Source organism: Cupressus sempervirens, chromosome 7 (genome assembly GCF_028749045.1).
Source record: "Cupressus sempervirens isolate cs-2001-9-10 chromosome 7, ASM2874904v1, whole genome shotgun sequence".
NCBI lineage: Eukaryota > Viridiplantae > Streptophyta > Pinopsida > Cupressales > Cupressaceae > Cupressus > Cupressus sempervirens.
In genome coordinates, this window is record NC_143124.1 from 638,190,122 (window position 1) to 638,205,137 (window position 15,016).

At 34.5% G+C, this 15,016-nt stretch overlaps 1 long non-coding RNA gene across 1 annotated transcript in view; it reads right to left on the bottom strand.

Annotated features, from left to right (window-relative positions):
• Positions 1 to 4,949: 4,949 nt before the first annotated feature.
• The window catches only part of LOC149548299 (uncharacterized), a 31,041-nt gene continuing 20,974 nt past the window's right edge, over positions 4,950 to 15,016 (bottom strand). The window contains exon 3 of the long non-coding RNA XR_016354011.1: positions 4,950 to 5,179. This is a non-coding gene — a long non-coding RNA (uncharacterized LOC149548299). The remainder of the gene's footprint in view (positions 5,180 to 15,016) is intronic.

Below are 15,016 nucleotides of genomic sequence, written 5' to 3' on the forward strand. Positions count from 1 at the left end.
TGTTTACATGATTTAGATGTACATGCTTTACACGGTATTTCAATTTACTTATTGAATGTACACTAGTACAAAAATAATAATATATGACTAAATAAACTACTATAAATTGTAGATATGTGACTAATTTTGATCACGTGACCAATGGTAGTTTATTGTCAGACATTTATCTTGCAACCAAATTTATGACTAAACTATTTTAATCATTGATTTGTTATTTATTGTTGTTACCTGGTAGTTTATTCGGTAGCTTATTTGGTAATTTTGGTAGTATATTTGGTAATATGTTTGGTAGTGTATTTGGTATTTGATCTGATAGTTTATTTGGTAGTATATTTAGTAATTAATTTGGTAGTATATTTGGTATTTGATCTAGTAGTATATTTAGTATTTGATCTAGTAATATATTTGGTAGTTTATTTAGAGTATATTTTGTAGTATATTTAGAAGTTTATTTGGTAGTTTATTTGTTATTATATTTGGTAGTTTATTTGGTAATTTATTTGATAATTTATTTAATCATTAATTTAATCATATTAGGGCAAAATGGAATTGAACCACAATCCTCCTACTTGTAAAGTAGGCGTTCTTCCATTGAGCTAGTACCCTTTAAAGAATAGTGATGTTACTAAATGCATAATATAAAGATCAAGAGAATGTATTCATTGTCAAATTCATTACACATGGCTTGTTCCCCTTATTATAGTAAATTTGTGGAACAAGCTCCAAGAAAAGTTTTACTTTTGCAGCAACATTCCTAGATCAAATTATATTCTCCTATCATCAATATTAAGAAAAAGTGATGTGTGTATTATTAATGCAATAGAAGTTAGGACGACATGCATACCTAATTAATATAGGTTTGGAGACTTTGAACAAAAAAATGGATGTCTTTGAGCATAGGAGGATGAGTGCATTGCACGAGAATGTTCACATATCATTGTTTTCATCATTATTATCAATAGTTATTTCACTTCCCCGAGCAATTAATTTCATATAAGGAGAAAAACTAGTTCAAAACAAACATTAATGACTCAACAAATACGTGTAGGATAGATGCCCCAAATATAAACCAGTTAATGTAAAAAGAATCTCTCCTGCAAAGGAAAATATGAACTATGAAAACCATAATCAAATGTTTATTCAAAAGAAATAAGGCGAACTAATATTGTATATCAATGAATGAAAAAATTTGCATCAAAAAATTTAACATTAAGGAGAACGTTTAGAGCGATCTATGTCTATAGAAAAAAGACCAAAGAAAATGGAGAGAAACTTCTAGAAATTTGAATAAATAGCACCTATTTTATGAGTTGTGGACCTTTCAAATTGTCAAATTTGATTTCATACTTATCTTTTTTTCTATGTTGTAACATATTATTGACTTAATTAATCATGTTTTTCTTTAGTCCTCTTGCTGAGGGGACGTTAGAATTTTTTGGACCTATACTATGCCAAGAACAAAATTAGGAATTTCACTGTTATAACACTTTCCAAAATGCTTCATTAATTCAGAGTTTGATTGTTTGCTTAAAAATCAATTTTGTAGACAATTGCAATCATTTATAACTACATTAAAGGATAACTTGTTTAATGGCTTTGTAATTATAAACTAGCAAATTTGAGGCTCTATAAAAAGGGTAATATCATGAATAATTTTTACAAGAGATATAAATCCAAGTCCATAAATAGGGTGTGCTCTGTTCTAAAATAGATTATGTTAGTAATTATGTTTACTTGTTTATGTTCTTCAATTATTAGTTGTTTATAAGGGCTAGTATTTGAAATCATTGACAATGAGTTTTGAGGATCAAAATTACTTGACATTTCTTCTCCAACATACATATTTTGTTGAATACTAAGAAATAGAGATTTGTTGAATACTAAGAAATAGAGAACCAACAACATATCATAGGAATAATTTATTTTTTGTAAAATTTTGTTGACTATATACAATCAAGAATAAACTACATGGGACATTGAATAAAATGAAATTGGAAGTCAGCAGTATATAAAAAAAAAACAATCAATGTTCAAGAGGATGAGAGGATGTTAATTGGCTCATTTGTCCATTATTTCAAATCCATAACTATCAAGTGGAAGGTATGCATCTAAAGAACATTCATCGAGTTCCAAGGAAGATAAGATCATAGACAATATAATAAGAAAGATCAATATTGACCACAAAGGATGTTAGAGATCAATAAAAATTAAGAGAAAACCAATCAAGGCAAATACAATTATCTAAATATTAATTAAGAATGAGGAAAGATATGATCCACTAAATTATTAATTATCTACACGGTTGTTGGTTAGTAACAAGGTTGCATGGGGAATGCTTGCTATGGCTCCCATTCCCACTCGAAAATTTGGATCTCCCGCTCATGGCGCTCATGCTTCTTCAGCATTAGGTAACGTTGTGGTCTTTGTCGGTCGTTCGGGAGGTGGAGATGATTTTTGTGGGGGGTCTACGGATGGCGATAGGGCTCCATCTGCCCTTCGTTCGGCTTCTTCTGTGGGTGGGGTTAGGGCTTCTTCTGCCCCTCGTTCGCCTCCAAGGTCTCCTCCTCGTTCAGGGTTTCTTGGTTCGAGGGGAAGGACTTTCGCAGACGTGGCTACCTTCGAAGTCGGTTTACATGGAGCTCTCCCTCATGCTATTTCATCTAGGCCCTCTCATGTGATGCATGTAAGTGCTTTAAAGCCTATTAAGGTTTCTCTTGACCTAGAATAAGTTAAAGATATATTTCATACGGCAGAAGAACTTTCCTCGTTTGCTGCCATTTTTCGCTTCTGAGGTTATTGGCCCTCTCTTGCTGATCTACATGACTAGATCTCCAAGAACTGGGTGTCACTTATAGACAATAATGTCCATATCTTTCCATGTGCAAAAGGATTTTTTATAGCTAAATTTGAAAGCACTAATGATAGGAAGATTATTTTGTGTCACAACAGTTTTTCCTAGCAGGGCAGATATCCACTTATGGCCAAACCGTGGCATATGGATTTCGCTCCACTTTCGAAGTCCTTTAACAAGTTCCCTATCTAGGTCCAGCTTTCGAATCTCCCAATACATCTTTGGCATGATTCGATTTTTGAAACTATTGGGAATGCTATTGGTGTTTTCTTATATGTGGATTCTGACACGTCTGATATTTTCCACTCGACTTGTGTGCGCTTTCTTGTTGAGTTGGATGTTTCTAAGGGCCTCCCTGAGGCGATTTGCTTGGATTCCCCGAGGGGTTCTTGGACACAAATGTTGGATTTCGAAGGTATCCCTTTTCGTTGCAGGAATTGCCACTTGACTGGTCACATTGCTACTCGGTGTGTTGTTGGTAAGTCCAAATCAAGGCGACCACCTTCGTGGTGGTCAGGGGCCTCTTTTGAGCACTATATGATGAAATAATCCTTGGATGCTCCTATGGATTCTGTGGCTGAGGTCTCTCCTGGCGATCATTTGGAGCCAGTGAAAGAGGAGGGTGTCCCCTCTTTGGTCTCTTCCCCTGTTTCGGATGCTCTTCCTAAGGGCCAATTGTCGATTGATTCTCATAGGAAGATTGATGTGGCTTTAGCGCCCCCTGGGTTCCACTGTTCTATTTCTTTTGAGGCTTGGGTTGTTGAGACTGCGAAGATTGAGGATGGGTGGATAGTAGTAAAGAGTAAGCGAACTAAGCCTTCTGCTCCCCTTTTAGATATGAACCTTTGGTCGCGTAAGGGAAACTTTAAATCAAAAGGAAAATCTTAAATTCCCCTGTTTTGACTGGTTTTTTTGTGATGGTGAGCGGGTTGTGGATCTGGCTCGCTACTTACTGGTCTAAGAGGTTTTACTAGTTGCCTTGCCTTCCAGTCTATTTACTTTCTAGGTTCCAGTGTATTTTCTGGTTGCTTTTTCTGGATACATCTGTTGCTTTCAGGACCCTGTAAAACCTAGTTTAAATGTTCAGCTGGTTTCAAGTCCTTTTAAAACCTGGTAGTGCTTCATGGTATATCTTTCTTTTTGATGTAAAGGGTTTCGGGGCCCCTTCAAAACCTGTTTTTACCTTAATCTAAAACAAGGTTGCATGGGTACTTGGGGTACTTGGGGTATGGGTGCAGTTATTTTTCAAAATAGGGAATGTGGGTACTTAGATATGTCAAACTTTATTTTTAATTATACTTTTATATTTATAAAATTCTGAAATTATGAGTCATGACAATAATTTTTCAAAACAAGAATAGTGCTAAAGTTTGCAAATGTATTGCATTGTTTTTAGTTTCAATTTTGCTATATGTTTGTAATGATAATATATGATAAATGATTAGATGCATAACAAAGAAGGCGAGCTTTGAACATGAACAATAACATCATAAATCATATGACAATGACATATTTCAAATGATAAACTTCTAACTTTAATAGTAATAAATCTTATTGTTAATAAATATTGTATCAAACTTTCAAACTGATTAGGTATTAAATTAAGCTTGATAAACAACAAGCTGATATGCAAACAAGAAACTAGAAAAAACAAATTCAAAAATCTTCATCAAGGTCCTTAGTTATGATGCTCTCTGACAAGTACCCAATACTTTGGATATATGTACTCAGTACATGGGTACATGGATAGGTGTACTAGGCATGTGGCTACAAGTACATATTTAACCTTGTTTAGTAACCATCTTAATACTGAATATTATACATCCTAATTAGACTAGGGAAAAGTTCAAAAAATGTATAATACTTGTTGGAAGAGATGGTTTCCATGGAAGACAATCAAGAGGATTATTTTGGGAAATAGTAACAACATTTAGACATAATTGATAATGTTCAAGGATATTTTTGTTAGCATTCGTGTTGGTTCAGATGTTGCCATAGAGGACTAGGACACTCCATTCCCTTTGTAGCCAATATCAATTGTGGAGTATAAAGATTTAGGATTATCACCACAATAAAAACAAGTTATGAAGATGGTGTCTTGGCCAAAGCTAGAGTAGTTATGAATAGTTCAGGGACCAACAATATAACTTACACTCAATCAAATATTGAAAGAGAAAACCTTATATATTTAGCTACAAATGAAAGAAATAGTATGTAAAGAGAAACACCTGTGCAACAACAACATAGCCTACTATGTTTGCAATAACTTGTAAACCTAGCTCCACTACTTTCTCTCCACTCATTAAAACTAGAGTAACTACTCCATCACTGCAGGAGGAAGAAACAAAGAGCATAAAGTTAATCATTGGAAAAAAAAATATGCTAAAAATATACAATATAACACTCAATTGATCAAACATCAATCTTTTGCTAGTCAAAAGTGATATTGCCGCAATACAAGTCTTGTGGGTTAAGATTCTCACAACACCAAAAGGTTCTCAATGCCATGCACACACTTTTTCACTCATGTATGTTTGACATATCAGTCACTTTGTTTGTAGTGATTTCATTTGGAGTAGTCCTTTATCATTTCAATAAACACTGATGCACATTAAAATTCAAAAAAATCATAATTGATAATAGATAATCAACAATATAAGGTGGCCAGGGTCATATCATGTAGCTTATGAAGATGAAAATTGGAACCCATATATGAACCATTATTTGGATTGAGAACCATGTAGCTTCAAAAACCAAATGCAATGAACAGTCCAAATCAATCAATTCACATTGATAATTGTATACGTGAAAATCTACCTATTGGGTACACACTTGAACAAAGAAAATGTTAGTTATAACATGTGATATGAAAGATTAGAAACAAATGGAAATACAACTAAAATCAACTTGAGTTTAACAACTTATGCAACAACAAATTAAAGCCCTCACATAACTTCAAAGCAGCTCAACAAGGGCACCCATAAGAGGCATTGTTGGTGTGCTCAAGTGTGAGGGATGTAAATATTCTCTCCCAAACACAACTATTGAATCATTTGTTAATGAAAATGCAATATGAAATGAGTCTACACTAAGATGAATAAAGAATACCTTCAAGAAATGGCTATGAGTAAGCCAATCCTCAAAGGATTCTAAGAGGTGAGATGGAAATGCAATGCAAGAAATCAAACTAAGTTACCAATGCAAATGCAAATAAACTAGCAAATACCAAAGATTAACAACAATGCATAAAATCTCTAAAAGGCTCTACAACTATTCTAGCATGATAACAATGCAAATGAGGGAGATTCTTAAGCACAAACTAGCATGATAGCAATGCAAAAGAGAAGCTTCAAGCACAAACTAGCATGATAATAATGCAAGAGAGAGAGATTGCTCTCTAAAAGCTCTAAGCATAAACTAGCATGATAACAATACAAATGAAAAATGATGTAAAAAATGCTTGAGACAAGGGCTCTATTTATAGATTTTTAGGGAGACCTTGAGGAGGTGGCACCTATGTGGCATCCACATAAGAGACACATAGACCTTGCAAGGGTAGCAAGGGAAATGATAAAGAAAGAGAGATAGTGGGTTCAATTTAAAATTGAAGGTAATGGGGGACATATCATAGTGGAGGAATAAATAAATGAGGAGAGTGGAAGACATGTCATAGTGGAGGAATAAATAATGAGGTGAGTGGGGGACATGTCATAGTGGAGGAATAAAGAAATGAGGAGAGTGGAAGACATATAATAGTGGAGGAATAAGAATGAGGTGAGTGAGGGACATGTCATAGTGGAGGAATAAAGAAATGAGGAGAGTGGAAGACATGTAAGGGATAAATGAATTAAAAATTCATTTAAGGGATATGTGGATAAAGGAGTAATAAATGATTTTAAAAAATCATTTATTAAATTTGGTGGAGGATAGGTTAGGATTAAAATTAAATTAGATTAATCTTAATTGAGTTTTAAGAAACTTAAGCATGTGGAGGATTTTAAATAAATTGAATTTATTTAAAAGGGAAATATAAGGTCACTATGCATTAAATGAATTTAACACATTAGATGGGAGTATTTGAATTAAATTCAAAATACATTAGGGAAGTGAACTCATTTAATTAAGTAAAATTAATTAAATAAGTAGAAGAATATGACAAAATAGAATTAATTAATTAATAATTAATCATAATACCAAAGGAGATATTAAATTAATTAATATAGTATTTTAGGACAATTTTAAGTGTCTACATTTTGCCCCTCTTTGATGTAGTGTTGAGACGATATTGCATCAAAGAAAAAATATATATAGATTGTCCAACGAGGAAAGGAATCAGAAGAGTCGGGTCATAGCTACGACAAGGGAGGAGGGTGCCCCCTCGAGGAAATGGGGTGAAAAAGGAAAACATTTTTTTGCCCCATTTTCTCAAAAATAGACACAAGAAGGAAAAGGGAAAAGCTTAAACAGGACCCTTGTCTCAAACAAAAAATCGCAACGAAGCCCTAGTCTACATGAAACCTAACTACATAAATGCACAGGATTCAATTGTGTTCATACAGGATAGCATACCCTAATTTGATATTGCAAAAGGAGTGATGCACCAAATGTTATAGTAGCATAGATTACAAGTTTCCTTTGCATGGACTAGACTCTCAACACAATAGATGTAGGTTTCAAAGTGAGGATGGAACAAATGACATGTACGCATTGAAGAGGTCTGGGCACACCCAAATTCTTTTGAAGGGATTTGGTGGTAAGTGTGCTGACCTGTTTCTCCCAATGAGCAATGCATAATCATAACTTGAAACCATGATAGATGTGCAAAAGAATCATGAAAATAGATCATACTGCAAAATGACAAAATGACACATGTAATCAGGCAAGTTGTTCAAAGGATACCAAGATATTGAAGATCGAGGCACACTTGGAGAGGCTATCACTAATACACAAAGATAAAATCCAAAAAAAGACCTTATTACTAAGACACCTAAAATTGTCCTAAAATACTATATTAATTAATTTAATATCTCCTTTGACATTATATTTAATTATTAATTAATTATATTTTGTCATATTATTCTACTTATTTAATTAAGTTTACTTAATTAAATAATTTCACTTTCCTAATGTATTTTGAATTTAATTCAAATACTCCCATCTACTATGTTAAATTCATTTAATGGATAGTGACATCATATATTCCCTTTAAAATAAATTCAATTTATTTAAATCCTCCACACACTTAATCTTCTCAAACCTAATTAAAATTAATCTTAATTAATTTTAATCCTAACCTATCCTCCACCAAATTTAATAAATGATTTCTTAAAATCATTTATTCCTCCTTTATCCATATAGCCTTTAAATAAATATTCAATTCATTTATCCCTTACATGTCTCCACTTGAATAAATTCTTAAATGTTTTATTTATGACACTTATGACATTATTCATCCACTATGACATGTCTTCCACTCTCCTCATTTCTTTATTCCTCCACTATGACATGTCTTCCACTTTCCTCATTTTTTATTCCTCCACTATGACATGTCTTCCACTCTCCTCATTTCTTTATTCCTCCAATATGACATGTCCCCCATTACCTTTAATTTAAATTGATCCCACTATCTCCCTTTTTTTATCATTTCCCTTGCCACCCTTGCATGGCCTATGTGTCTCATATGTGGCTTCTATGGTGCCACCTCCCTAAGGCCTCTCTCAAACCTATAAATAGAGCCCTTGTCTCAAGCAAACAACATCATTTTCATTTACATTGTTATCATGCTAGTTTATGCTTAGAGCTTTTAGAGAACATCTCCTCTTTTGCATTGTTATCATGTCAGTATAACATTAGATCATAGCTCTTCCATATGCATTGTTATCATGCTAGTATAGCATTAGATATAACTCTTCCATATGCGTTGTTGTCATGCTAGTATAGCATTAGATATATCTCCTCCATATGCATTGTTATCATGTTAGTTTCATTCTAGAGCTCCCTCATTTGCATTGTTATCATGCTAGTATAGTTCTAGAGCTTATAGATATTTTTATGTATTGTATTAATATTTGGTAGTTGATTTAGATTTCATTGTTTGCATTACTTAAATTTTTAGCTTTTGCAATAGTTTCATGGTAGTATGATGTTGTAAGTTTCTTTCTTGCATTGCATTTCCATCTCACCTTTTAGAATCCTTTGAGAATTGGCTTACTCATAGCCATTTCTTAAAGGTATTCTCCATTCATCTTAGCATAGACTCATTTCATATTGCATTTTCATTAACAAGGGATTCAATAATTGTGTTTGGGAGAGCACATCTGCATCCTTCACACTTGAGCACACCAACAAGGCCTCTTATGGGCGCCCTTGTTGAGTTTCTTTGAGGCTATGTGAGGACTTTAATTTGTGGTTGTATAAGTTGTTAAACTCAAGTTGATTTTAGTTCTATTTCCATTTGTTTCTAATCTTTCATATGCACATGTTACAACTAACATTTGTTTGTTTACGCGTGTTCCCGACAGATTAGGTTTTCACATATACATTTTTGCACGCCCAATGGGACCCATTTCACGGATTCAAACTAACCATCTAATGTATTTTTTAGTGTATTTTGTGACTTTAAGCTTGTATGTTGAAGGCTTGCACTTGGAGATCAAGTTCCATGAGGAGTCTCAAATCAAGCCTCATTCCTCTTTGCAAATCATAAAGAAGCACTTTTGCTAAAATGTCTATAACTTTTGCGTATGAGCTCCATTTGGGATGATTCAAAATGCATTGAAACATTGATTTAGCCCTATATCCAAATTTATAGATCACTTTGTTAGATTCAATTGCTAAAATCAGGTGCACACATTCAAAGTCACTCTTTCTATATTTCTTTCTGATTTTTTTCTTAAATTTGTTTTGGAATGAACTTGGATGCTTAAACACTTGGTTTTGAATGCATGTAGGAATTAAATTCAAATTAAAAGACACTCTTGAATGGGTAAAAACTAAAACAATCAAATTCAATCTTGAATGCATAATCAATTGAACAACCCTTTCATTTGGATGAATGTTGTTTTAAAACATAATCTTGAATGCCCTAAGGAAATTGAATTTTTTCATGGAATTAATGTTTCAACACAATCTTGAATGCCCTAAGGAAATTAAACTTTTTCATGGAATGAATGTTTCAACACAATCGTGAATGCCCTAAGGAAATTGAACTTTTCCATGGAATGAATGTTTCAACACAATCTCGAATGCCCTAAGGAAATTGAACTTTTTGAATGTTTCAACACAATCTTGAATGTCTAAGGATAAAAGAATATTGCAATGAACATTTCAATTTGGTGCTTAAAACAAACACACTCAATCTTGAATGCCATAAGGAAATTGAGTTTTTTCATGGAATGAATCTTTACACAATCTTGAATGTCTTAAGGAAATTGAGCTTTTTCATGGAATGAATGATTACACACAATATTGAATGACCTAAAGGAAATTGGCTTTTTTATTATCGATTTTTTTATCTTGAAGACGATCAATTTACTTTTTGTTGACGAATCTTCGCTTTTCATTACGTTGACAATGTTGTCAAGTTGGAAAGAATATTGCATACTATAAACACAAGTGTCTTCAAATAGATTACAACACCTAAAGCTCCATTAGGAAAGAACAAGTGTATTTTAAACCCAAGACCACTTACATATTTAGTCCTCTCGCACTTTTGAGCGATCTTGAGTGCACAAGAAATAAGTGGTCTTGCTTAACTTTTTAGGAGGTCTACTTGGGGATTTCATCACCCCTTGGGATGACCTCAACTCTAGCGTTCTAGCAGAGTATAAATATCGAGAGGTGAATCAAAAGACACATCTCTTGGAAGTAAAATTTTGTCACTCTTGGCTAAGCCCCAAAGAACTTTATACCTTTGGGAACTGAAGGTGGAGATTTGGGTTACTGTCTCCCCCCATTTGTGTGGCACTATTTTCTTTCATCTACAGATTTGGGTCTCATGTCCCTTTCATGTATCGAGGACACCCTTAGCTAAACTTGTATATCCTAGTCAAAACTTTATACGATTGTTGGTGTGTTCAACGTACTTAAATATTCAAAACCTCCCCATTTGACGAGGACACATCATCTCAACTTATCTTGTATATATTTCATTGTATGCTTTGCATATTATATTTCAAAAAATCCAAAAACATTATAAAAGTTCAAAATCCAAAAACATCATAAAATTTCAAAATCCAAAAACATCATAAAGTTCAAAATCAAAAAAAAAAACATTTCAAAAAACAAACAAAATATACAAAAAGAAGCTCTTGTGTTCCACATCACTTCTTCTATCCATCAAGTTCATTACCATCATGCATCTCTCATCTTAATCATTCCTCATTTTCTTAATCATTCAATCAAAATCTATAATCTTCATTCTAGTCATGATTTACAATCCACATCGAGATCCAATTCTCTCATACAATGCTTCATACTCATGATTCTTAATCCAACTCCTTTGTCAAATTCATTCATTCAATCCATTTGCATCTTCATCCAAAATCAATCTTTCTCATTTCATCTACTTAAATATTCTTCTATTTCAATTCAATTTTTCATCAAATCTTCTACTTTGGACTTGCGAGCATCATCATAATCCTTGGATTTTAATCCTACTTATCTTGAATGACCCAAAATCTTATCAAGGTTACCTCAAACCTTCATCCAATATCAAATCAAATCCAATCAACTCAAATCAAACACAAAGTCCAAACTTGTTCCTAGTCCCAAAGTTCATATTCCTTTTCTCATTGAATCTCTTACCACTCCTCATCCAATATCAATGGATACAAATTTGCTTAATCAAATGGTTGACGATCTTCAAAGGCAATATGGAGTCATACCTCCCATGCAACATACATATCAACTCAATCCTCAAAACTTCATATCCAATTCTAATCCATCTCACATTTATTGTTCTTCTACCTATGAAAAGGGAAATCTACCTCATTATCCTTCAACCACATACAATTTCGTTCATAGCTCACATAATTCCTCAAACATAAATGTCATTGCCAAAGAAATTGAGGCACTCAAGAATTATATTTTGAGCCTGGCAAATCAAAAGATTGATACGAATTGGCTTAATCAAATGATTGACAATCTTCAAAGACAATATTAAGTCATACCTCCCATGCAACCCACATATCAAATCAATCCTCAAAACTTCATATCCAATTATACTTCATCTCACATTTCTTATTCTCCTAACTTTGACAAGGGAAATCCACCTCATTATCATTTATCCACATATAATTCTAGTCATAGCCCACACAAATCTTCAAACAAGAATGTCACTACCAAAGAATTCATGGAATTATGTCCTCTTCCCCCATGTTTCCAAGATAATAATCCTGATGTCCCATCCAACCCAAATCCTCCATGTAATTCCCCATACTTTTAGGTTAATGTCCAAAGCCATGATCCCATACCTCAACCTCCACACAATCCCAATCCTCCAAAATCAGCATCATCGCCACCTTGTAATAAGTATGTCTTTGTACAATCATTGGTAGAAAGCTTGTCTAAATCCAAAAGTAAAAATAAAGTGATCCAATCACCCAAAGTCATACACCCACTTCCATCTCAAGGCCTTCCTCCAAAGCCTGTTATTATGGATTCTTCTTCTCTTATCTTATCTTATCTTAGTCCATCTCATGATTCCATTATCCCTCACGATCCATTTATCCCTCTTAGTACATCTCATGATTCCATTATCCTTCAAGATCCATTTATTCCTCTTAGTCCACTTCATGATCCCCTTCCTAAGCAAGATCAAGACATTCCCTCTATCGCGCACATTACAGATTTCCCTCCATCTCAAGAGTTAGCATCCATAGATTCTTTATCTCATGAAGATGTTCCTTCTATTGAATCTACTAGCTATCTTCCCTATCAAGATCAAAATGTCCCACCTCACATTTCCCTTCCATCTCGAGAGTTAGCATCCATAGATCCTTCACTTCATGAAGATTCTCCTTCCACTCCATCCAGTAATACTCCTCCATGTCAAGATCAGAATGTTCCATCTCATGATTATATTCCATCCATCCCATTATATGATCCTATCCCACTGGATGATCCTATAATTCCTTCCACTCCACCCTCTAGCTCTCCTCCATGTCAAGATCAAATCACTCCATCTCATGGTTCCATTCCATCCACTCCATTATATGATCCTATTCCACTAGATGATCCAACAATTCCCTCCATCCCACTACACGATCCTCCTTTAAGTCAAGATCAAAGTACCCCTTCATTTGCATTTCGTGATCCCAATTCATCTCAAGATCCTATTATCCCTCATAATTCCCCTCATGATCCTAATCCTCCACATGACCCTATCACATCTATCCAATCCACTCATGAATCCCCTATACATGGACTCGCACCTGGTATTGAAAATAATAAGTATCCCATTGAAGAAATAATGTCTCAAGATGTTGGTACACCTTCCACTCATTCCAAATCCAAAATTCCTCCATCCAAGCCTAAATGTTCCCATCATCCATATTCCAAGTCCATTTTGGGACTTTATATCCATAATTCGCTTCCTTCCTCATTTCCATCCATTTTGGGTCCTTATGTTCCAAAGCCAAACCCTTTGTCCCTTCCATCCATTTTGGGTCCTTACGTTCCAAATTCGAACCCTTCATTTCTTCCATCCATTTTGGGTCCATACATGCCTTTATCCACCATATCCAATTATTCCACTTCATTCCCTCATGCTCCTCATAAAGATCAACAAAGGCACACATCCTTAAACTCCTTCCAATGTTCACCATCCATAAGCTCTCCATCCCATTTTTCCTCATGCAGTCGTTCCTTGGCCAATGGAAGCAAATTGGATGCCAAAAATAAATTGAATAAAGCCAAATATGCACAAACATCCAAGGATCAACATGTCCCCTCTAAATGACATGTTCAAGAAAAGAAAAATGTGATCCAAAAGAAAGAAGAAATCAAAAGGCCATAAAGGCTAAAAATAAAAAATGCAAAAATTATGTGGATTCCCAAGCTACTTAAAGCGGTAATGATTCTCAAAGAAAAGAACATAGCATCAAATTTAGCTAATCCAAAGGCTTCCCTCATTCATAAATCCAAACTTCCATTTTCCAAATCCATTTTGGGTCCTTATGTACTCAAATCCACCATCCTAATTCATCTCCTTCATCCATTTTGGATCCCTATACCCCCAAGTTTCCACACTTCCATCACCCTGCAAGGTGTGTGCCACTGATGATCTTTCCATCTCCTTCATCTACTCACTCACAAGTCTTCCAACCTAGCATCCATCAACGCAGTCTTCCTCCAAATCACTCCACCCCCTTAATCCAAACTTTTCCATAAGACCTTTGACCTTTGTTTCCCAATCCATCTCATCCTTATTTTTCCCTTCCTACCAACATCTATGGGAAAATAAAACATAAAAATTCCTTGCAAAAAAAAACAAAAGGATAAATAAATACCAAGGTATACCATCCATGTATCTTGATGCTTGAGTCCTCCCTTCTGCTTCCACTTATCCATCCATTCACTTTTCCTCTTCCACTTGCACTCTATACTAGGGGCAAGTTCCATCCATACCGTACTACCTTGCATATCTTCCATGTTTCCATCTATCCTCCATCCTCCTTATCCATCTTTGATCTTGACTGTCCTTTACCTTTCATCCATCCATATGCTACACATCTACCTTGCCTCTTATCCATACATTATCCTACATACTCCCATCTGTTCACATATTTTGATCTTGACAGTCTATCCATATCTTGCATCCCGTTAGTCCCTTTCATTTTCATATCCTCCATACATAATCCTACATGCTTCCATTCCCCTTCCATATGTCTTCAGTCTTGATTATATCATGCTTGTCCTCCATTTCATGTTCCACATTTCATCCATATCCTTCATATCATTATCCCTACCACTTTCATACCCTCCCTCCCATATTCATTTCCCTTTCATGTCTATGCTCTTGATTACTACTAGAGGCACAACAATAAGCTATTCATACATGCTTTGGAAGAACACATGCATTCACTTCCTCCATGCTCTAGCCTTCACACCATCCTTCCATGTTCATACATCCTTTCTCACCATATTTTCCTTCCATTTTCCTAT